This window comes from Tachypleus tridentatus, chromosome 13 (assembly GCF_004210375.1).
Source record: "Tachypleus tridentatus isolate NWPU-2018 chromosome 13, ASM421037v1, whole genome shotgun sequence".
NCBI lineage: Eukaryota > Metazoa > Arthropoda > Merostomata > Xiphosura > Limulidae > Tachypleus > Tachypleus tridentatus.
This window is the reverse complement of record NC_134837.1, coordinates 132,368,754-132,394,969: the sequence shown is the minus strand read 5'-3', so window position 1 is coordinate 132,394,969 and position 26,216 is coordinate 132,368,754. Positions and strand designations below refer to the sequence as shown.

General features: G+C 35.9%; 1 protein-coding gene across 2 annotated transcripts in view; it reads right to left on the bottom strand.

The window, feature by feature from the left end:
* The window catches only part of LOC143238868 (uncharacterized), a 303,511-nt gene that overhangs the window by 223,683 nt on the left and 53,612 nt on the right, over positions 1-26,216 (bottom strand). The window contains exon 1 of one of the 2 annotated variants that reach the window (XM_076479462.1): positions 5,925-6,444. The exons of the other annotated variant lie outside the window; for it this stretch is intronic. The gene's annotated coding sequence lies outside the window, so the exon portion shown is untranslated. Of the gene's footprint in view, positions 1-5,924; positions 6,445-26,216 lie in introns of those variants that run through there. 2 annotated transcript variants of the gene reach the window in all.

Below are 26,216 nucleotides of genomic sequence, written 5' to 3'. Positions count from 1 at the left end.
GACTTGGCCAACTTAAATATAGTCTTGGGAACTGATGTAAGCATATAATGAAAGTCAGTGGAACGTTTGTCAAAGTGTGTGAACTATATATAAGATTGGCCTTGCCATCTTTCGCAGAGCCTTTTGTAGCAATGGACAGCGTGATTTCAGTCACTTTTTGTAATCGTTGCCTATAGACGAAAATAATCAACGACGGAGGAAGTAGTTTTCGTGATAGCACCAAATCTAAAACATCGTTCTCGTCTTAAGTGTGCTTAATCATCAGAATATTTATATATAAGTTATGACCGATAAACGTCCAGTTTGGAAGTTTTACTTACGAATTTGAAACTTCAAATCTGCTACGAAACAGAATGAGCAGACAAACATTCCACAGAGTAAAAAGTATTTTTCACGAGTTGAAACAGAGTTGATAGTAGTAGCACTAAAACTTTGAAATTTTCGTACACACACATAAAGCCTATTTTTTCTATTACTTGGAAGGGGCCTGGCATGGCTTGGTGGTTAGAGTACTCGAATAACAATCTGCAGGTTGCGGGTTCGAGTCCCCGTCACCAAACATGCTAGTCCCTTCAACCAAGCGAGCGTTGTAATATGATGGTAAACTGTGCTGTTTGTTGGAAGAAGAGTAGCCTAGGTGTTGGCGGTGATGACTAGGCGCCTTTCCTCTAATCTTATGCTGCTAAATTAGGGACCGCTGACACAGATAGTTCTCGAGTACCTTTATGCGATATTCAAACAAACAAACATTTGGTAGCAATTTGGAAGAGTTCCCACACACGTCCTCCACAGCAGCCACAATCTTCCAACCCAAGTTAAACGATATAGCAGAATACTGCCAAAAGAAACGCATAAAAATTAACATACCCAAACCACAAGTACTAACGTTTACAAAATTAGATAAATTTCGTAAAAACAAGCCAGAAATCTGTCTCTATGGGAACCCCCTTCATACTGTTATATCAGCAAAATTACTAGGTCTCACCTATGATTCCAAATTTACACGGTTAACAAATGTAAACCAATTAAAAGCAAAATCTGGAAGCTAGCAAATCAGAAGTCCGTCTAGGAAGAATACAGGTGCATCTCCCTAAAAACATAATAACATTTTTAAACAGTATAAACAGCCGATAGTCGAATACAAACTAACATAAGAAACAAGTAAAATGAAAACAAACTGAAAAAAAAAACATTACAAAGCTCAGTCCTTACTAGTGCATATACAGGCCAGGCATGGACAGGTGGTTAAAGACGTTCGATTCGAATCCCCGTCACACCAAACATGCTTTCCCTTTCAGTCGTGGGGGAGTTATAATGTTTACGGTCAATCCACCTATTCGTTGGTAAAAGAGAAACTCAATAGTTGGCGGTGGGTGGTGATGACTAGCTGCCTTCACTCTAGTCTTACACTACTAAATTAGGTATGGCTAGCACAGATAGCCCTCGTGTAGCTTTGCGCGAAATTCAAAATAAACAAACTCATTTGTGTAAAATATATGTTATATATTAAAAACGGTCTTTATTAAGTTAACACATAGTAGACAGATATATTACAGAAAGAATAAACACTGGAGTACATGGGGCTGTTTGTGATGTGTTAGACTGTAAACACACCAAACGAAGCAAAGCTTTACCAGTGGCAAATGGTGAACATTGCACACAAATGGAGGTGACCGTAATAACGGTACTGTAAGTCTTCTTCTGTCAGTGCCATTACAAAAATACAACATCCTCATTTATGAAACGTTGAGCACATACCAGTGCTTCTAAAATATCACTGCAGGTGGAAGGAAGAGGTATACAATCGAACGTCCCCCTCCTATGTCCCGATAAAGATAACCCCCATAGTTTGCAGGTAGAAACAAAAGATAAATCAAGACATTTTATGGTCAGGGCTAAAATATTTAAGGTATAATAAGGTATACTGTGTACAGCTCAAACAAGAACGCTAATTGTGAAAGGAATGTGGGGCATTCCCCCCCCCCTCAGAAAATTGGAAATATTTGACTATAAATTGCCAGCTTATGTAAAGCCACAGTGAAGGTAGGAACCAACTCATATGTTTATGTATTTTCACTTTAGAAAAATCGAAGGGCGTCCAACGGCATAAGTGAGAATTCATTCCACCCCATCCCCTTGAATTAAATCTCGCTGTCGCTGCTGGTGCTAAAGAGTGATTGCTTATAGTATATTTTGAACGTTTAAACATCACAAAACAAAGCTGCACAATGAGCTACTTCTGCTCCACGGGTATTGAATTACGACTTTTAATGCTATAAGCTTGCATAATTACAACTAAACCATAAGGAGCAAAATGTATCAAAACTCGAATTTTAGAGTCATAAGCCCTCCAACTTCCAACAGAATAACTCTTTAATAAAATGGGCTTGTTTGAGAATGACAAGAATTGCAGCGTTAGAAACAGTTATTGGTTTTTTGTTATTATTTACGTTCATGTAACAATCACTATAAAACAAATTTACCAGACCATTATGTGAGACACAGGTCTACACAAAAGAGGGCATTATACACACTACGAAAAGCAATGCTAGTTTCATCGACAGTACTTTCTATTGTTGCAACAACGTATGCTTCCAGAGTAAATCCGTGTCACGAACACCATTCGGTGCGTGGCTCTGTAGCAGATCAGGTACGCAGTAGAAGGGATTTCTTGCACGAAACGGAAGGTTACAGTATTTTGCAAAGTGATTGTTTGGTGTATGGATCCTGTTCTGTAGTAAACAATACACCTGTCAGAAGCAAGAAAAAAAGAGAAAATTTAACGAACATCGTTATCAAAACAAATAAGGAAATTAAAAAATAAAATATCTGTCTTCCTTTAAACTCTTCCATCAGTGACGTCCATAAAGGAGGGAAAACAGCGGAGTTGGGTGAAATTCAAAGCTGAGGACAAGTGGAAGGAAGAGGGGGTTCGGTAACCTGAAATCTATGTCTTCGTGATGTGTTTTAAATCTGAGCACATTAATGCTGGTACCTTTATCATCGTTTCATAAATAAACGATAATTCATGTAATAAGACAAACATTATTGTCATAACACACATTATTCAGTAACATCACGTTAGTAATATAAATAATACTGTACTATATTAATCAAACATCATGGATGCAACATACTGTTATATATTTACAGAAACTTCAAAAACGTAACACACAGTACACTATTTTATATTATAACATAAAATTAGAGCTGTGACGCACAGTGCAATATTATACCTGAACAGAAACATAACAGCCGTAATACACAGTACTTATATCTTAACAGCATACTATTTTTACTTAAACATTAAAACCGTAATACACAGTACTTATATCTTAACAGAACATTACAAACATATCACACAGTACACTATTATATCTCAACAGAAATATTATAATCGTAATACACAACACACTATAATATCTAACATAACCATTACAACCACAACACAGCCCAATTTTATATCTGAAGAAAAACATTACAACCGTAACACACAGTACATCACTATACCTTAACAGAAACATCACAAATGTATCACGCAACACACTATTATGTTTCAATAGGTTTTCTATTTCATTTTTATTAAGACTTCTTGGACCTACGTGTCTTTAGAATATCATGAACACAGCACACTATGACATTTTAACATAAACATTACAACCGTAACACACAGCACACTATGACATTTTAACATAAACATTACAACCGTAACACACAGCACACTATGATATTTTAGCAAAAACATTACAACAGTAATACACAGTACTCTATTATATCTTAACAGAAGAAATCATAACCGTAACACACAGTACACTATTATATTTTAACATAACCATTACAACCGCAACACACGGCCCAATTTTATATCTGAAGAGAAACATTACAACCGTAACATGCAGCTCACTGTGATATTTTATCATAAACATTACAACCTTAACACGCATTACAAAATTATATCATAACAGAAACACCACAACCTTAACATACAGTACACTTATATTTTAACACAAGCCTTACAACCGTAACACACAACACACTGTTATATTTTAACAGAAACAGTACAATCATAACACAAGTGCAATATTGTATTTTAATATAAAAATAACAACAGCAACACAAAGTACAATATTATATTTTAACATAAACATTACAACCGTAATACACGGTACAACATTATACCTTAACGGAAGTATCACAACTCCAATACACAGCACAATACTGCATTTTAATATAAACATTACAACAGTAACACATAGCACACAATTATGTTTTAACATAAACATCACAACTGTAACACACAGTACACTATTACATTTTAACATAAGCATTACAACCGCAACACACAGCACAATTTTATATTTGAAGAGAAACATTACAACCGTAACACACAGTAAATTACCATATCTTAACAGAAACATCACAACTGTATTACATAACACACTATTATATGTTAATAGCGTTTCTATTTCATTTTTATCAAGACTTCTTGGACCTACGTGTTATTAGAGCATCATGAACACAGCATACCATTATATTTTAACATAACCATTACAATCGCAACACACAGCACAATTTTATATCTGAAGAGAAACATTACAACCGTAATAAACAGCACAAGAGTGTATTTTTATATAAACATTACACTATTATATCTTAACATAAACATTACAACACTAATACACAGTGCACAACACCTTAACAGAAACATCACAAGGGTAATACACAGCCCACTATTATATCTGAACAGAAAAAACTAAAACCATAACACACAGGCTACTATAATATCTGAACAGAAAAAAAATAAAACCATAACACAGAACCCATTATTATATTTGAACAGAAACATTACAACCGTAACACATAATACACTATTAAATCTTAACATAAAAATCACAACTGTAACACATATTACACTATAATATTTTAACATCACCATCACAACCGTAACATGCAGTAGAATGTTATACTTTAACAGAAACATCACAACCACAACCCACAGCACAATACTGTATTTTAATATAAGCATTACAACTGTAACACCCAGCACACTATTATACCTTAACATAAACATTACAACCATAACACAGAGTACACTATTATATCTTAACAGAAACATCACAACTGTAACACACAGCACTGTTATATTTTAACACAAAGATTACAACCGTAATACATTGTACGTTAGTATATTTTAACATAAAAATCATAACTGTAACACACAACACTATTATATTTTAACGTAAAAATTACAACCAAAACGCCCCCGCTGGTACAGCGGTAAGTCTATGGATTTACAACGCTAAAATCAGGGGTTCGATTCCCATTGGTGAACTCAGCACACAGCCTGATGTGGCTTTGCTATAAAAAGAACACACAACCGTAACACCAAGCACGGTATTATATTTTATTAGAAACATTACAACCCTAACACAAGCACACAATTATATTTTAACAAAAACATCACAACCGTAACACATAGTACATAACGTAAACATTATAGCTGATACACACAGTACATAATATAAAAATTACAGCCGTAACACAGCACGTTATCATATTTTAACATAAACATTACAACCGTTACACACGGCGGATAATTAAACACGTTGTTGATGTGAAGGTGCTTTGTCGTCAGTATGATAAAATCTGTACACTGGATATTATATGTGTAAATATATATTACCATAATTATCTTAAGTGTAATACTATTATGAATTACCTTATTCTATTACTAGTTTTACAACCCTATAAATATCGTGTTATCTTCCCTAAAACTTCAGTCCCTATTAAAATAATGAATACTTGAAGACTCGAGTATAACGGTTGTTTTTCAACAAGCAACTAGTGTATGATATTAATTAATACAGTAAAGACCACGATCCGCGAAAATAATACACCCAATTTCTATACGAACATGTTCCTACCTATGCTAACAGAGACCCGTGGCCCTTCGCACTACGTCGGACAAGTTCCCCTCGAACACGCACGTGTTGCCCACCTCGTTATCGGCGCACTTCTGAGCGTACTTGCGGGACGTTTGGTGGATAGTTTGTTAAATCTTATGGCCACAGCTTATTCAATACGATCACTGGTCGTATACCACGGATAAGTAGAAATATCATTAATAAAAAGACTGTGCTACAGTCTCGTACAGAGAGAAACACACCTAGAAGCTGGAAGAGCGAGAGACACAGTCAAAGGTATGATTGAACTAATAACGTGGAACCACGTAAGGAAAAAAAGAAAATCTACAGGCTCCAATGTGGAACTGAAGACTGATACAGGCAACAGGTAAGAGGTCTAGTCTCTCGTCTCCAAAATATATCCCGGCATGCATCCATGAACCCATCACCCAGAAGTGCCGAGCGTTGCCAGTCGGGCGCTAAAGGTGATACGCGACGATCCGGGTACTGCATCCACAAGAGCCGCTAGGCACTCTGGCTAAGCCGCCAACTGAGGCAAAATTTATAAATCATTATTTTACGATGAGGATGTTCTAGCAATATAGCCTTGAGCTTTATCCCCACCCCACCCGCTGAGGGACCTAGGGAGGAACAGAAGTGGAACCAACCTCCACTAATCTCGAAAATAAGAAGTGTCCATTTAATTAACAGATAGCATGTTAAGATATTTAGTAAACAACGTCGCTTCAGTACCGGTGAATGTAAAATCCCAAGTTTTTAGTGACGTAATGAGCGCAGCTGTACATCATAACGTACTTAGAATAACAGGTGACTCGTGTTGGTTCTTCTCTCTCTGCTGTTGCTAAGGCTGTCTGTCAGTGCACCATTCTACCCGAGGGGGTTATCACTTCTAACACGCGCGGTGGATCAGAAGACAGTTCATAGAGATAAGTAGATTACTACACAACACAATCTGTATACATACACTAATACACAACACAATCTATATACGTGTACAGAGGTACAAACTAACAGACATCACCTTTTGTACACACGCACATATACATAGAAGTACACCGATACATATTTGTATACGCAGATATTTAAACACAAACATAATAAAAAAACAACAAAAAATGTGCCACCGTTACTACAAACACCACACGTACACACAGAGGTATATCAATAAATACAACTACTAGTGCATACACTACAAATATATCGAAGAAACGAGTCCAGTTGTGAGGCGAACGCCATAAACTGAAAGTAGCGTTTTCTTTTAGTAGGTGAATGAACACTTCTAGTGAATTTTCTGTAGTATATACAATATAAAATAACTAAAACCGAGGATTTCTGATGAGATCTATATCAACAATTTGGCATAAAATACCAATTAGAGTTGTCGAACAACAGCTCTAACAACAATAATAATATTCTGTGGTACCAAACGACGATACCATTGTTAATCCGTCTTCTGTGTTATGGAACAGTAAAACTATTAATAATTAATATTCTGGATTGTTGGACAACACTAATGTTAACAGCAATTTACTCGTGTATTAAATCATTTACTCGAATCCCTGAACCTTCGTTTTTGTCTGCGTATTTACAGAACAGGAATAATATGTTCACATAAAAGATATTTAAAAAATAACAAGAGTCAGATCTGATACAAATAGATAATCATAAAATATGTAAATTATTCCGTTATCAACCAACAGAATATTTTAGGCAGTAAACAACAGCTGTGCTGTTGAAGCATCTGTTTTAAGATGTTTAATCCATCTGAAACGTTAATTGAATGGTTTGTTTTGTTTTGAATTTCGCGCAAAGCTACTTGAGGGCTATCTGCGCTAGCCGTCCTTAATTTAGCAGTGTAAGACTAAAGGGAAGGCAGCTAGTCATCACTATCCACTACCAACACTTGGGCTACTCTTTTACCAATGAATAGTGGGATTGACCACATATTATAACGCCCCCACGGCTGAAAGGGCAAGCATGTTTGGTGTGACGGGGATTCGAACACGCGACTCTCGGATTAGGAGTCGAGTGCCTTAACCTCCTGGCCATGCCGGGCCTCTAATTGAATAGACTTAGAAGCTAGCATCTGTTTATGCAACAACACAGAGTGAATGCACTTTCCAGGTACAGAGGCTTATACTTAATTAAAAATTTTGAGCTGTCCCACGATGTTTTGGTTTTTAACAGTTTAGCCCACCTACTAACATGATCTCAACTGACCGCTACTTTCAAAGTTCAGGTACCTAGTAAATAACGTGCCCGAGAAAGTTATATGCTTAACCCAAAGGCAATAAATAAATAATACATAAAAATAAATAAAGCTGAAAAAAGGTTATAAATACTTCTGGCAATTTTCTAGAATATCGTATTAAAATCTAATGTGTGTTTTGCAATGAGCGAATTCCACTGGTTGAAACCTTACAATACTTGTTATTCATGGACCATCCAGTTCTAGAATTGTCTAACAGTTACATGTTCATGAGAAATCTAACTATGAAATTCGAAACTTGCTTATTATTCCGAGTATGCGCTCACGACGCAAAACAAGCGTAATTGTACACAACAACGACAAGACTTGGGTCGCGTGCTGCTGCCTGTTAATTACTAAATACTTTTGGTCAACTATAGGAAATGTGGTCACCTTAACATTTCTGGTGTATTATCTTATCCTGCTTCACGAAACAAAGATTAAACACTTTTTAACCAAGAAGCCATGTAACGTTGTCAAGCTTCATAATCATCTGGAAAGACTAGTCTGTAAACTGGTCAGTTAGAGAGTTTTGTTTATATAACTGATTATGAACTGATTTAAGATGATTTGACAGCATTCCAAAATTCTGTATGGTTCGTTCTATCGATTACAGAAAGTTGCTAGATAACAAGGCTGAAAATAAATACTAATAACGTACACGGAAAGTACGATTTTATTTTTATTCTTATGAAATAAAGATCATATTTAACAGCATACACCGAAATGCTACTTCTAATTACACGTCTCAACAAATAACTTTCAGGAAAATCGCGAAGCCTGATTACGCATTTCAACGAATGATTTTCCAGCAATTTTACACACACGTTTCAATAAATTACTTTTGTATTGTTGCTCAGCGCAAAGACATGCAATGTATTATCAGTGCTGTGGAGACCCGGCATGGCCAGGTGGGTTAAAGCGTTCGACTCGTAAACTGAGGGTCGCGGGTTCAAATCACGGTCGCACCAAACATGCTCGCACTTTCAGCCATGGGGGAGTTATAATGTTACGGTCAATCCCACTATTCGTTGATAAAAGAGTAGCCCAAGAGTTGGAGGTGGGTGGTGATGACTAAATGCCTTCCCTCTAGTCTTACGCTGCTAAAGTAGGGATGGCTAGCGCAGAGTAGCTTTGCGTGAAATTAAAAACAAAACAAAGCAAACAATCTGCGCTATGCTCTGATCACAACGGGCTCTAGCACCAGTTTTTAACGTTATAAGCCCGCAAGCTAAGCCACTGGTGGAGTGTACTAATCCTGATTTCACTCTTCAGTGAATGACTATACATATACAAGATACAAAACGACATCAGTCCAAATCCTTCAGCTATTTTATAATATTAAAAAAGGTCCGATTTACAGAATATTTTATGATATTATACGGTAGCTGTAAAACCCGATTTACATAATATTTTATGATATTGTACGTTAACTGTAAAAACCCGATTTACAGAATATTTTACATTATACGGCAAGTGTATAGCTGAATTTGCATAAGCATTGGCAATAGTATATTTTGTCTCCCTGGTATTTTCTCAAAATGTTTTATCCAATCTATTTAAACAGTTTACACCAATGAAAATGTCCTCCAAGATTAAAATAGGGGAGGATAATTTTAAGACTCATTTACTTTGTTTAAAAAAAAACTAAAAGATTTTTCAAATTTTTTCCAACATTATTTTTTGTTGAATTTCGCGCAAAACTACTCGAGACTATCTGATCTAACTGTCTCTCATTTTTAAGTGAAAAACTAGAAGGAGGGTAGCTAGTCAATAAAACTCTCCGCCATCGTTTACAGTAGATTTTGTTAAGAATACTGGAATTAACCGACACATGTAAGGCCTTCATGGCTCAAAAGACGAGCATGTTAGGTGAAAGGATTCGATCTCGCGATCTGCAGATTGATAGCTATAGTTTAGCGCCCTAACTACCAGGCTACGCTAGACCTCATTACCAATGAATGATGGAATTGATAGTAACGTTATAACTTTCCTACGATTTAAAGAGTGAGACAATTCACTGAATAATAGAAAACTGTGTATCTTATTTCTTTTGTATATTTTTAATTTAATAGCCTTTCACTCTAAGATCACTCATTAAATCACACGTAAACGTTTTTTTTTATACAGCTGGCCGCCTATAGGTAATGTACAATAAATGTTTTTGAAGAAATAAACTCTGTATAACATAGCCTGTTAATAAAACAGTTTCATATAAAAATATAGTATTACCACACGACTGAATTGGTGTCACATATGAGCACTTACTGCTACAATAAGTAGACGTTGTTATGCAACAGTGCAATAAATTTCAAACATGAAAATGTGGATATTGAATGTGAGGTTACATTGCAAGTATTGTTAGATAGTAAAGATCATTAAATTGTTACATTATTGTGTTGTTTTATTGCGTTCTCGCAGAGAGATTTATTATGTTATAACAATGAAAGATACGTGTTTTTTTCTTGACTCGTGACACCAACAACACGAGTGCAGTGATAACAAGGCGGGTTAGTTTGTTTTTTGAATTTTGGGCAAAGCTATACAAGGGCTATCTGCGCTAGCCGTCCCTAATTTAGTATTGTAAGACCAGAGGGAAGGCAGCTAGTCATCATCTCCCACCACCAACTCTTGGGCTACTAACAGGGTGGGAATTTTGAACACAGTACATTCTAACATTTCACACTATTACACAGGTGTTAACGTAAAAAAGGTAACTGGGAATTTCAACATAAGCAACTTATCACTTTGAAACAACACTACTACAAAACAAAAACAAAACGTAGATATAGTAGTAAATGCTGTTGCTACAAGCGAGATATTACGAAGATATCTTATAATATATATATTGTAACAGTAGGCAAACACACAATATCATGCAATCTAAAATAAATTTCAAACGAACTACTGCAGAACACCACCAAGTTTATATGGAGAGAGAAAAGTTCTCGCACTATCACGTGCCCTCTTCAAGAAGTTCAACGTTGGACGAAACATGTTTCCATAGAAACTCGGAGTTATTCCGTAACAATGGACCTAAACTTTATTTTATTATATATATTACATTCCTTTCTGTGTTTGTACAAAGTCAACAACAACTTACCGTTTTTTTTCGTTATTATCCGAACGAGATACCTGCATCTCGATCACCAACTGACAACAGCTAAATCGCGGGTTGAAGAAACAAAATAGGATGTTCCGTCAAAAACAGCAAGAACGACAAGTCGTCTCTCCAGCAGGGGTGCAGGAACAGGTGAGTGACCCCGCGGCCGGCTCAGTGAGCAGCCAGGACAGACAGGGAGACTAAAACTTGCTGGCAACGACAGACTTGTACACAATAGGCTCTCCCTAGCTTATGTTGTCTCACTAGACTTGTGTTCCTTCTGAAACAATACCAAACTTACACTGTCGAATGACCTGGTTATCCGCTATTGAAAACCTGTCGTTTTGTGGAGTAACAAAGGTTTCCACTGTCAACGGCTAATTAAACAAGGCAAAACTTGTATTACGATTGTTGCGAGTTTTTTTATGAGGGTACAGAAAATGGAGACAAAGGTCTTTACATTTACATTCTCTGCGGGATTCACCCCTCCCTTTCTCTCCACAACAAAATTAAAATTGAAATTCTAGCTTATGTAAACCGTTTCACCCTTTGAGCTTCTGAAAAACAAAGTTTATATCTGTTACCGGTTTGTTAAATATTCATATCCTTACGTTTCAAAAGTTACTTTACAAATTTCTAGCTACTCGAACGCTTGTTTCCTTTACGTTCTCTCTACTAAAAAAACAAACTTCCCTGTCTCTTTTATTCCTTTCAAAGTAATATCCTCTTCTTTCTATCATCCTAAAAACATATTTTTTGAATATTTCTTACCGCCTTCAAAATAAAACCGTTTTTCTTCCCTCTCGCTCAGTATTCATTTCTCTACTTTTCGGATCCTTAAAAAACAAACTTACGTACCATGTTACTAAACGCCTTCCCTACTTTCCTCTAATTTAAAATAAACTCCTTTACGTTTTGATGCATCTCTAAACATAAATTCCCTCTTTTTACTTCTCACTTTCCATCCCTTTAAACACTCGCTTTACTCATTTCTCGCCATCCATCTATAAACCAAATATAGTTATGTTTATTTTGTTTGTTTATACTGTTGGGATGTGTCTTTTTATAATAAAAGTGACTAGTTTAGGTTGAGTAATTTGACCAAGATAAGGAAAACTGTTGTTAACTATTATTGGTCACTTGAATGACCAAGATTAGGCAGGCCAGTGCTAAATAATACTAGTCAGCTGTTTATCTCTTTCACTTCCACACCAAAAAGACGTGCCATTTTGTATTCCAAACCTCCAGCGCACGGTGTCCATAAAACATTCTAAACGATCACAAAACACGTTTATGATTCATCGTCATTTCAAAAGAAATTGGCAGGCTTTTCATTCGGCGCACGTGATCGCAGAAATAAATGGTGGACCGAGTGCAAGTTCAACAAACATTCTGTTTATTATATTTGTAACAGCTCTGCTACTAGTCCCTTCTAAGTTGTTATGCATAACATCCTTAGCTGTATAAATTTCTTACGACAAAACAGTCTTACCTGCTGTTTCTTTAACTTACGTTTGTTTCACTACCACGTTCTCCAATGAAGCACACGTGAAAAAAATCAAAGAAAAAAGGCCACGTCTTTGTTCATTATAATCAATTTCTTTAATCTACACCGAAATAAGAACTAGAACTGTAAGTATATGCCAATTACACATTTTCCTCACCATGCTTATCAGATAAGAAATCAATACGAACTTGCATTTTGTTGTAACGTGCAATTAAATCTTTCCAGCAAGTATCGTGGTAAAATACAATCACAACAAGAAATGTTTCTTTATTTTTAACATAGAAAAGGTACAGTCTAACACTCGCAAGTCACGAGATACTCACTACTAGTGTACTAGAAAAGCACTGACAGTAAATAGGTGGCGCTCAATTTTCGTACTACAAACATACCGCGAAGATCTTTCATTTACTACACAGTCTGTACAGTCTTTATCTTCACTCCGAACATTTCACACTCTGCACAGGTATTATAATCATCCAGCACGCATTACCGGGTCATTTTGATATCCATTCGAAGCATATTACAAATCCATTTTACATTCATCACAGTCCTGAAACCTATACCATACATTTCAATCTCCTGAAATATACCCTAAACAAGTCACAGTTCTGAAAGTTACGCTACACACATCACAGTCCTTAATTTTAACCTACACACATCACAATCATTAATTTTAACCTACACACATCACAGTCCTTAATTTTAACCTACACACATCACAGTCCTTAATTTTAACCTACACACATCACAATCATTAATTTATGCTACTCGTATACTTAACACTTCTTTAGAAAGACATCTTCACGATTACTTTCTAAATCGTGACTATTCTAAGAATCATTACAAGTCTTCATTTTGTAACTACCCTCATGCATTATTACTAACCTTTGCTTTGCAACAATACACTACATTATGACTACGCTCTATCCCAAATAGATATAAACCAAGGAGTCAGAGCATGTACCCAAATCTTTCTTGACACAGAAAACGGGAGTCACCACAGCTGTAGATACTTCAGTACGCATGTATATCATGAGTTATAACTGAGCCCTAATTATATTTATGAAGGCTATTGACTCGTTATTAAACACTACATTTTACAAGGACTGCCGGTTAGTGTCTAACTCTGACACCATATTTACAGGTTAACAAGTCACGAGGAAAACATGTATTCCCCTCGCTGAAGTTATAGGTGTGTGTGTGTGGGGAGGGGGAAGGGGGATCTTTGGCTTATACCGGAGAGACAGAGAACGAGTAGTTGTTTTTAAATATTGTCACTAAGTTAATACTAGAGTATGCACAGGATATCGAGGCCATAGAAGGCCTAGAACTAGATACTAATATATGTGCAAAGACTTGGGGCCATAGAAGGCCTAGAACTAGATAATACTGTATGTGCAATGACTTGAGGCCATATAAAACCTAGATTTAGATACTAATGTATGCGCAATGATTTAGGGCCATTCAAGCTGACTTCCTACGAGGATAAAATAAGATGATAACCTGCACTTTGCTGTACATACACAGTGATTTCGACATCTGCTTCCAGGTGTTTACAGATGATATAGAAATGCGGGTTAACTGTCGTGCATCTATAATTACCTTAACCCTCTGTTAACAGAATAATGTGTCTCGGCAACAAGCACTAAACAATGATTCAACAGTGAAGGGCGGATCTCGGCAACAAGCACTAAACAATGATTCAACAGTGAAGGGCGGATCTCAGCAACAAGCACTAAACAATGATTCAACAGTGAAGGGCGGATCTCAGCAACAAGCACTAAACAATGATTCAACAGTGAAGGGCGGATCTCGGCAACAAGAACTAAACAAGGATTCAACAGTGAAGGGCGGATCTCATCAACAAGGACTAAACAATGATTCAACAGTAAAGGGCGGACCTCAGCAACAAGGACTAAACAATGATTCAGCAGTAAAGGGCGGATCTCGGCAACAAGCACTAAGCAAGGATTTAACAGTGAAGAACGGATCTCAGCAACAAGGAGTAAACAAGGATTCAACAATGAGTCAAATGTATATCATTAATTGACTCAATTTCTTTAACCACAGTTTAAAAGACTGTTCTCGTTGACTCCATATGGTCATTAGAACTTCTGAAAATCCATTTAATGTTAAAGGCCTTCTTCTGTGAAATGCAACTTCCTTGATTTGTATAAAGAGCGTAAGTAATATATACGTAATGAAGACATTTATCACGAAAATCTTTCACATTCTAACAACTTACCAAATCTGTGATGCTAACAATACTTGTACTAAAATAATAAAAATAGGATTTTCTACATTTCTATCAGTAATCACAGAAACAGTCCTGTTCCAGCACGTGTCCTGCCAAATTGTTAAGAGGAGCCGGTTATACGGCTGTAGTCCTTGTATCGTATAAGGTGTAGTTGTGATTGAAAAATACCAAACACATACCACAATTTAATCTCCTTTATTTTTGGACTAAAATATGTAATACTAAGTATTTAAGTGTCAGCAACAATGGGAACAATAGCACAGTTTTATTAAACATACAATTCGTAAAAAAATACAAATTCCTCAAATCAATGGGCTCTTTCAGCCGTGGGGGCCTTATAATGTGACAGTGAATCCCACTATTCGTTGGTAAAAAAGTAGTCCTAGAGTTGGAGGTGGGTAGTGATCACCAGCTGCCTTCCCCCTAGTGTTACACTGCTAAATTAGGGACGGTTAGCCCAGATAGCCTTCGTGAATCTTTATCCAACACTAGTTGTATTCATAATAGTAACTCCAAATCTTTATCTAATAGTAACTCCAAATCTTTATCTAATACCACTTGTATTTACAGTAGCGACTCTGAATATTTACTCACAACTAAACTAGTTACATCCATAATAGCAACTCCAAATCTCCATATAATACAACTTGTATTCATAATAGTAACTCCAAATCTTTATATTCAACACCAGTTGTAGTCATAGCAGTAACTCCAAAAACTTTATCCAACACTAGTTGCATTCATGATAGTAACTCCAGATCTTTATCCAACACTAGTTGTATTCATGATAGTAACTCCAAATCCTCATATCCAACACTAGTTGTAGTCATAGCAGTAACTCCAGATCTTTATCCAACACTAGTTGTAGTCATAGCAGTAACTCCAAATCTTTATCCGACACTAGTTGTAGTCATAGCAGTAACTTCAAATCTTTATCCGACACTAGTTGTAGTCATAGCAGTAACTCCAAATCTTTATCCGACACTAGTTGTAGTCATAGCAGTAACTCCAAATCTTTATCCAACACTAGTTGCATTCATGATAGTAACTCCAAATCCTCATATCCAACACTAGTTGTAGTCATTGTAGTAACTCCAAATCTTTATCCAACACTAGTTGTAGTCAAGGTTGTAACTCCAATTCTTTATCCAACACTGGTTGTAGTCGTGGAAGTAATTACGAATTTTTATCTAACACTAGTTTAGCTATAGTAACGTTTTTATTAACAAGTAGCTGTTCTTGCACTGAGAAACCTACAATTTTCTTAGAAACTGAAGTTCATAAAAACAGTTTACACTCAGTCAACCAAGACAACATTCAAGTAATAGATAATGGGCCCTGTAAATGTTCCTAGAACTTTATTTAAGCGCAGTACTTTTAAGAATGGGCTGTGAATTACCAAGGGCCTTTTTAAATGATGCATATTGTAATAATTCTTGGAAAATCCTTCTGAATGGAACTTACAATACAAATTAATTGAAGTCTTGAAGTTATGCGTGCAACTCCATGAAAGTTAACTCTGTTAAAAATGTTTATACATTCTCTTTTATACAAAAGTTAGATTGTGTGTATTCTTTTAGCAAAGCCACATCGGGTTATCTGCTCAGTCCACCGAGGGTAGAGAGAAGGAACAATTGTCAACTTAAATCTTTACAGATACGTATATATATACTGTACAAATGGCAAACGAAATACGTTCATAAGGAATTCTGCCAAACAAAATGAACGGATCTTACATATATAGAGTGCCAGAACTGTGCATCGGAAGGTTCATGGTTTACAACTCCCTGTCGGAAAAAAGCGTACTCCGCACTTTAGGACTGGGGCACATTTAAAACAGTGAGTGCCAAATCACTTTAATTAACAAAAATAGCTCAAAAAGTTGGTGGTAGGTTACGTTTAACACCTCACTTCTTTCTAGTTTATCGTTCGAAATTAGTTCTATGCACAAATAATCCTGTGTAGCTTTGTGAGAATATTCTATAGCAACAGTAACAAACTACATATAACACAGATTAGAATAAAGTACTATTTTTTCAAAGGAATTTTCAATAAGTATTTTTTAGGATTCGCGAAAAAACTGATATCTATAGTAACCTCTTTTATCAAGTGTTCCTATACAGTTCTGAAGCTCACTTTTATCAAACTGTATGTGAAACAGGCTCTTTTTGCAAAGTGTTTTCTGTACAGCTTGGAAGCCTATTTTTCACAAAGTGCACAGGTGGAACAGCCTTTTTTATCAAGCGTTTTCTATACAGTTCTGAAACCAATTTACAAGTTACCACCGGTTTGGGGAAGAAGTTTTAAATGGCAAAGTATAGTTCAATATAGGCACGTTTGTCACAACTGATTAATTCGTTTCACGTGTTATCAATTAAAAGTTAATATTTTCTTGTTGTCTTAGAACTTACATGACCGTTTTTATTTTTCTGGAAAATCAAAAGAAATATATAATCACCAATATTTAGCACGAAATTCCAACTCCAGATCCTTGAACCTCAGGGAAAAATATATACAGGAATTAAGATTCGAACATGAGGTTTTGGTTTGTTTTGAATTTCGCGCAAAGCTACACGAGGGCCATCTGCGCTAGCCGTCCCTAACTTAGCAGTGTAAGACTAGAGGGAGGCAGCTAGTCAGCACCACCCATCGCCAACTCTTTTACCAACGAATAGTGAGATTGACCGTCACATTGTAATGCCCCCACGACTGAAAGTGCAAGCATGTTTGGTGTGAGGGAGACTCGAACCCGCGACCCTCGAGCATTAGGTCTAATTGGCATGCATGCTGCTTCGTGTGTTTTTTTACCCACAAGACTTGCGGACGAACTAAGAAGCTTTATCTTTCTAGGCGATAACATTTTATCCACACCGTGAACTGTTTGACAGCAAAAGAAGAAAACTGATTTATTTCAAGTTCTAATAAATCTGGCTGGCTTCAAAGATTACAACCTGGAATATACGTGTTAATAGCTTCTTATTTATTTCCTGTCATAGCAGACCTCTGGCATGTCAGAATGAAAAAAACAACAACAAAAATAACGAATTCTTAGTTATGAGATTACGTAGCGCTATCATTAAACTTAGATTTTAATATTTCATAAAATTTCTCAAGCAAAAGCGACAAATTTCTTCATGCCTATTTCCCTGTCAATAATATTTAAATTTATTAAGCCTAATAAGACCGGAAACCGGCAATGACTAATGACACACGTCAACTTGTCACAGCTTCAGAAATTAATAGTTATCTTGATTATTTTGTAACACTTTTAAAGGATCGTTGTCTCTACAGTAAAAACAATTCAATTCTTTGAATTAACTAACTGCATACTAACTTAATCATTAATGGCCATCTTGTTTCTTCTACTCCTAATAAGTTTACCAACATCATAACTGAAACTGCAGACAATAAATAAATGGCCATTTTCTTGTTCACTAGAGGGCGTGCTAAAATTTTATATTATAAACTTTTTAATCCGTAACACTAATATTTTAATCAAATTACGTTAGTGTTTACTATTCACGGGTTATTAAGCACATCAAAATCTGTTTAACGTTAGTTACAAAATTTTGTGGACAGAGGTCGTAAACTCACTTGCATTTTCATAATTGAGGTATTTCAATGGGAAATTAAAAACAACAACAACAATGAACAACATTCAATTATGTGAAAACAATTCCAAAATATTCTTGAAATAAATTATGAGTATAGAAGAATTATAGAATATCACAATCTTTAAAACTTTCAAGTCTACACGTAATAATAAATAGATTTTGTGTATTGGCCACCAATGACTTTACAATCCCTTAGTTTTAGTTGAGTTTGACATTATATCATTAGCGTAATTGTTTAGTTTTGTATTTACTCTCCTCCCCATATTATGTATCGTATATTTGCTCATTCATTTTATAGAACGTCCCTATTTAAAGAGGCTTATTCTAACTTCTTTTTCGTTTTCAGAGTATGTTAAAAGTCGCTTTACAATCTTGAACATCTCAACCAGATACTCTCTAACTTGTAGTAAGATTAAAGGTAAAAGGTTTTTGACAAACTACATATCAAGTTAACATTGTTAACAGCAAGGGCCCACTTTTTTTAAAAAAAGTACAAAGTCTGCACGCATATATACAGATAGACACAGGATTGCGTGTGAGTTGTTCACACTATTTATCTGTAAATAAAAAAATCCAAAGATGAATAAATGTAAAAAAAACTACGATTTTTTTACTATTAGTTCAAAGTAATATACATTTGGCTTGTTTTCAATATATTATTTTAAAACAAGTGGATAGTGTGTAGTTTGTAGCCAATAAATACTTTACTGAAGGTTCATAGTTTATAACAAATCGATTTTAGGCCGTTAATAAGCTTACTAACATGCACTCGTCATGACAGAATCGTTATTAGCCACATATTGGTCGTTACTAGCTATTGAACACTTTCACTGACATTTACTCGTCACATGACAGTGATTAATAACTATTAACACTTATCAACATTTGCAAACCATAAAGTTGTCATTATTAGTTAACGAACATTTTTATCGACATATACTCGTAATATATCGTTCTTTACTAGCCATTGAACAAATTTATCGACACTCATTCATCAAGTACCAGTGATTAATAGGTATTCAACACTTTTATTGACATTCACTTGTCAAATACCAGTGATTAGTAGGTGCTGAATACTTTTATTGACATTCACTTGTCAAATACCAGTGATTAGTAGGTGCTGAATACTTTTATTGACATTCACTTGTCATATACCAGTGATTAATAGGTATACGACAAGTGATTGATAGATACTCAACACTTTTATCGACATTCACTTGTCATATACCAGTGATTAATAGGTACTCAACATTTTTATTGACATTCACTTGTCATATATCAGTGATTAATAGGTACTCAACATTTTTATCGACATTCACTTGTCATATACCAGTGATTAATAGGTACTCAACATTTTATTGACATTCACTTGTCATATATCAGTGATTAATAGGTACTCAACATTTTTATTGACATTCACTTGTCATATATCAGTGATTAATAGGTACTCAACATTTTTATTGACATTCACTTGTCATATATCAGTGATTAATAGGTACTCAACATTTTTATTGACATTCACTTGTCATATATCAGTGATTAATAGGTACTGAATACTTTTCCGACACTTGTCATACACCGTACATTACTAGTTAATGAACACTTTTTAACGACATGTACTCCTGTCAGTACTAGCTACTTTTCCCGACACTTACTAATCGTTACTATTCATTGGATACTTTTAATGATACTTTTTTGTCTTTACCTATCCGTTACAAGGTTACAAGAATACTTTTACGAATACTTTCCTTCCTAAAGCAAGCCATTTGTAAGCATTGAAAGGTTTTATTGGCTTTGGCTTGTCTTAAACAAGTCGTTTCTATACATTGAATACTTTTTATTACACATACCTCTATAAAACGAACATTTCTATGGATGGACAGCTTTATTAACATTTACATGTCTAAAACCAACGTTTCTAGGCAACAAACAGTTTATCAACAATCACCTGTACTACATGTATATACACTTGTACAAACAGCAGTTTAAAAAAAATCGTTGAGAACTTACTATTTAGCTACCAATAAGAAACAGATAGGTACATACAATTACTGAATGGTTAATAGTAATAATAATTATTAGTCACGTAATAACAAGTACTAAGCATAGCGAAAAAACCTGTTGCTAAACACGACGTACACCGACATTGAATAGTGATATAAAATGTTTACTAATAATTTATTTAGTACCATCTACATATGTACTAGCATTCAACAATGATGTACAATACAAGCTGATATACCTGTTAACTGACAGGGAGCGTTTAAACTTAATTAAAATAAAATAAGTTTAACAGCAATCATATATTCCAAAGTAATAACTTTAACATAAACTTTATCTCAAAATTTTAAAATTATAACAAAACTTATTCGTAAACAACATTTACAGTTTGTTTTTTGTCCACCGTTGAATATCCTACACTTATCTGACCATGATAAAATCATGGTCGTTTGAAAACATTCCAGTTGCTTTCACACTTTTACCTTGAATCTCTTTTGAATATTCAACATTGTGTAAACCGCCCACTTGACAAGACTGTTTGAGATTGACTCAATAGACTGGGAGTAATTAACCAACTGGCTATACAAAATAGAAGTAGGGTTAAGTTTACTTTGAACCTTTTAGGACTTCCCATGGTACATAATGTTCTTAGGACTTCCCCATGGTACATAGTGTCGTTAGGACTTCCCCATGGTACATAGTGTTCTTAGAACTTCCCATGGTACATAGTGTTTCTAAGACTACCCCATGGTACATAGTGTTTCTAAGACTTCCCCATGGTACATAGTGTTCTTAGGACTTCCCATGGTACGTAGTGTTTCTAAGACTTCCCCATGGTACACAGCGTTTACACACAAACTTTGGTTGAGATTGACCAAATAGTCTCGGAGGAGTTAGGGTGCAAAGAAACACATTTTGTCTTTATGTACATACATTTACTGTACACCTAGTAGCATTTACATATGTACTAGCATTTAATGTTGATATAAAAATAGTTACTGGACATCTTGACACTGGCCACTCCTCCAGGTTAATGTTATAAATGATAGTGGTACAAAAAGATAATATTCGAGCCACTTCTTCAACTTAAAGTTATAAACGATAGTGATGTAAGTTCATACAATTCTATCCACTCCTCCAGATTAAAGTTATATATAGCAACAGTACAAATGAATATTCTAATCAGCGCTATTAAGTAACGACATAAATACTAGCAGTTCCTCGTAACTGAAAATACTAAAATATTTTCTAGATTTCGTAATCAAATAAAGAAACCCAGTGTTAAAAACCTTCTGACTAAAGACATGCTCCCTGCTAGCACAGCGGATTTACAACGCTAAAGTCAGGGGTTCTATTCCCCTCGGTTGACTCAGCAGATTACCCGATGTGGCTTTGCTATAAGAAAAAGAACACACACACACTAAACACATGAAACCCAGTTTCAAAAACCTCCTGACTAAACACATGAACCATTTTACAAAAATCTGCTTACAAATTCATGATTATTTTTTTCATGATATCCATAATAACATATGAGTCACTGTTACGGATTTTCTATTATATATTTATTTCAATGTTGAGGTTTGTTTAGTTTAATATACAACTAGAAATCCATGTAACGTGTATTGCGAAAGTCACGTTTATTCTCTAAATTTGTAGAAAATTCTTCAGCGTAAGAATAAATAATGTTATACATTTACGTAAATACCAGTATTGTTTGGCCAACTGAATATTTGAGAATCTCGCCTAATAAGTATAAAAGGTAGTCACTGCAACACGCGGGAGACAGTTAAATAATATTGTTAGTCCGCCACAGTCAGTATACTATAAATATTTAAAACTATAATTTTGATAAACGCTTATTAATCGAAACACAACAGGTATTTGACCAGGAAAGTTAATAGATTTCGACATCTTCAGTGAAATAACTTCGGACGTCAGTATTTCTACGAAGACATTAGATATCTTCGTCAGAGAAAAGTCAGATTATAAAAAGCATGATGCCAGCCATGAAGTGAAGTGTAAACAACATCAAATCAGAATTAATTCGCTCATCGTGAACATCGATAAAACATTCAAATCCAGACTAGATAGAAGACTTATTATTGTTTGCAAATTTGTCAGACTGTTGTATATAAATCATTATTTGTAATAACCGTTATTATAAATTGTATTGTTGTTTGCATATTAAAATATATTTGTGTTAAGAAAGAAAATTGTATGTATCAAATCTTGTTGGTAAATATACATTTTATACATATCAAAGTTCAAATAATTACTAATTTCCAATTAAAACTTCTGGCTGTTTGAAATAGTAATACGTAACGTGCGTAACATAACAAATCGGAGACTCCTCCAGGATAAATTATATAATACGTAACAGTCACACTGAAATATCTTCATTATTGCAATTTCATCCATTAATTATTTTGAAATCCCCAATGCATTTTATGTACACAATTGGTGATTTGACTCGATTCTTTACATTGAATGATGCAATTAAAATTGTAAATCATTCAGCATGTCCCCCCCAGGTGAGATGGCGATGTGTTTAAGAATATATAACGCTAAAATCTGGGGTTAGATTTCGTATACTTGTTTGTTTGGAATTAAGGACAAAACTACTCAGGGGTTATCTGTACCTTACCCACCACGACCGGTTTCTAGAGGTGTGGGTCAGCAGACATACCGTTGTACCACTGGGGGGGGGGAATTAATGTTCTATTCCCTATGGTGGACATATAGCACATAACCTAAGACAGCTTTGCTTTTAAACGAACACTGAATGTGATGAAGTAAATAATCTCAAGCGGCAAGAAACGGTTTAAAAACAAGTACGTAATTTTAGGGTTAAGACTGTTTGTTTGTTTTGAATTTCGCGCAAAGCTACATGAGGGTCATCTGCGCTAGCCGTCCCTAATTTAGCAGTGTAAGACTAGAGGGAAGGCAGCTAGTCAACACCACTCACCGCCAACTCTTGGGCTACTCTTTTACCAACGAATAGTGGGATTGACCGTAACATTATAACGCTCTCACCGCTGAAAGGGCGAGCAAGTTTAGTGCGACCGGAATTCGAACCCGCGTCCCTCAGATGACGAGTCGAACGCCTTAACCTACCTGGCCATGCCGGGCCCTTTAGGGTTAAGAAAGAATTTGAAACAATGTGTGTTTCTGGTTTACATAATCATAAATTGCTAAAGAAATAATAAAAGATGGTTGAACAGACTTAACTGCTTTTGAAAAAATCAATCAAGATCCAGTCCCTGGAATATATTATACTATAATTATATTCCACTTGGAAAGAAGGTAAACCAAGAAATTTCTGATAAACTATTGCACATGCGCCTTGATGACTTTATTAGTAACTTTGACCTCCCCCCCTCCCGGTTTGTCTCATGTCGCGTTAATTACGACTTCCACGCAACACGAAGTACGTGGTGAGAAAATTCTATTTCGTATTTATCTATTTTTATCTTAACCACGCAAAGTGACATGAAACACATTAACTTATCACCCTTCTCTTCCGCCATGGCGACGAAAGAAGTTGCAGTTTAGCAGTTGGAATCTCTGCCTCTATCTTTTGACGAGTATGACCACCACCACGACACTTTATGAAAAAATTGGTCTGTTTTTTTCTGAATTTCGCGCAAAACTACTCGAGAACTATCTTTGCTGGTTATCCTTAATTTAGAAATGATAAACTAGAGAAAAGACAGCTAATCAACATCATCCACCAACACTTTTGGGAATAGGGGGACTGACCGCCACATATGACATCTCTACGGCTGAAACGGCGAGCATGTTCTTGAAAGAGATTCGAACCCACAACCCATATATGACGAGTAAAACGCCCTTAGCAATATACCGAGAATCTATAGAGGACTTTGTTCTTTTATAACTTAATTGCTCCGAAAGGGAGTCGAAGTCGAAGGTCGCCTGGAGAGGTCACCTATTTTAATCACGTGCACCAACATATAGTGGCTTACTGTCTGTCAGTTAGTCAGTCAGTAGACATTAAAATGACATCACATAATGCATACTTAATGTTGCAGTTAATACTATTCATTTTTAACTTTACAAATCCTCTATCTTAACAATGTGCCTAATCCTGATTTTGAACAAAGTAAGTTGAATATTGTAAATCTTCTTTTTATTTCACAGCTTTAGTAATGAATTATTAATCATTTTAGTAATTTATATTCGATTTCATTCTTCTAATTTTGTTATCCTACCTGTTTACTGAATCCACCGAATCTCTGACACGGTTTAATGAGTAACGAAACTTGTGAGTCTCACTCCTTGGGCCCGGCATGGCCAGGTGGTTAAGGCACTCGACTTGTAATTCGAGGGGTTGCGGATTCGAATCCCTGTCACATCAAACATGCTCGTCCTTTCAGTCGCAGGAGCGTTATAATAAGCGGTCAATCCCACTATTCGTTAGTGATAGCCCTCGAGTAGCTTTGTGCGAAATTAAAACAAGCAAACAAACAAACTTTTGTATATTTATTTTCATCTATCAATCGTTCAGTCCTCTTTAAGCACCGACGTATTCTGCATTGACACTAATTTATGTCTTATCTAGAGGTAGTGGCCCAATAACTTGAACAGACTGTACTACATACGAAGTGTTTGTACATGTTCCGTTGCTTTGTTTGTCTGCTTGGAATTTCGCGCGAAGCTACTCCAGGGCTATCTGCGCTAGCCGTCCCCAATTTAGCAGAGTAAGACTAGAGGGAAGGTAACTAGTCATCACCACTCACCGCCAACTCTTGGGCTACCCTTTTACCAACGAATAGTGTGATTGACCCTCACATTATAACGCTCCCACGGCTGAAAGGGCGAACATGTTTAGTGCGACAGGGATTCCAACCAGCAACCCTCAGATTACGAGTTGAACGCTTTAACCCATCTGGCCATGCTGAGCCATTATTTAAGTGAAACAGTAGCTCAGTGGTGAGTTTGAACATTGGATCAGGTATAGCAAAGGTAACACACTGTGGGTTAGGCGAGGCTTAGTGTGGATCCGTCAGGCCGAAATTCGAAACAAGTTGCTGTTAGTAAACAGTACTTGGTTTAAAAACCACAACAATACCCTTATAGCGGCGGGTTCTGCTGGCTTCACTTCTTCCCTCAGTAGCTGAATATTAGAGACTGTTTCACATAAGTTCTGGTCATATCGTTCTGCTGTAAAAGTTCACGCCTATATGGCCCGGCATGGTTAGGTGGTTAGAGCGCTCTGTGGGTCACGGGTTCGAATCCCCGCCACACCAAACATGCTCACCCTTTCAGCTGTGAGGACGTGATAATGTAACAGTCAGTCCCATTATTTGTTGGTAAAAGAGTAGCCCAAAAGTGGGCGGTGGGTAATTATGACTAGCTGCCTTCCCTCTAGTCTTACACTACTAAATTAGCGACGGCTCGCGCAGAGAGCCCTCGTGTAGCTTTGCGTAAAATTCAAGAAACAAACAATCATGCTCATATCTCTTACTCGAACATGTCTTTTTGAAGTTCCTTTATGGATTTGACAATAAACGTTTTTGTCTCACATAACAGAGTTGAAAA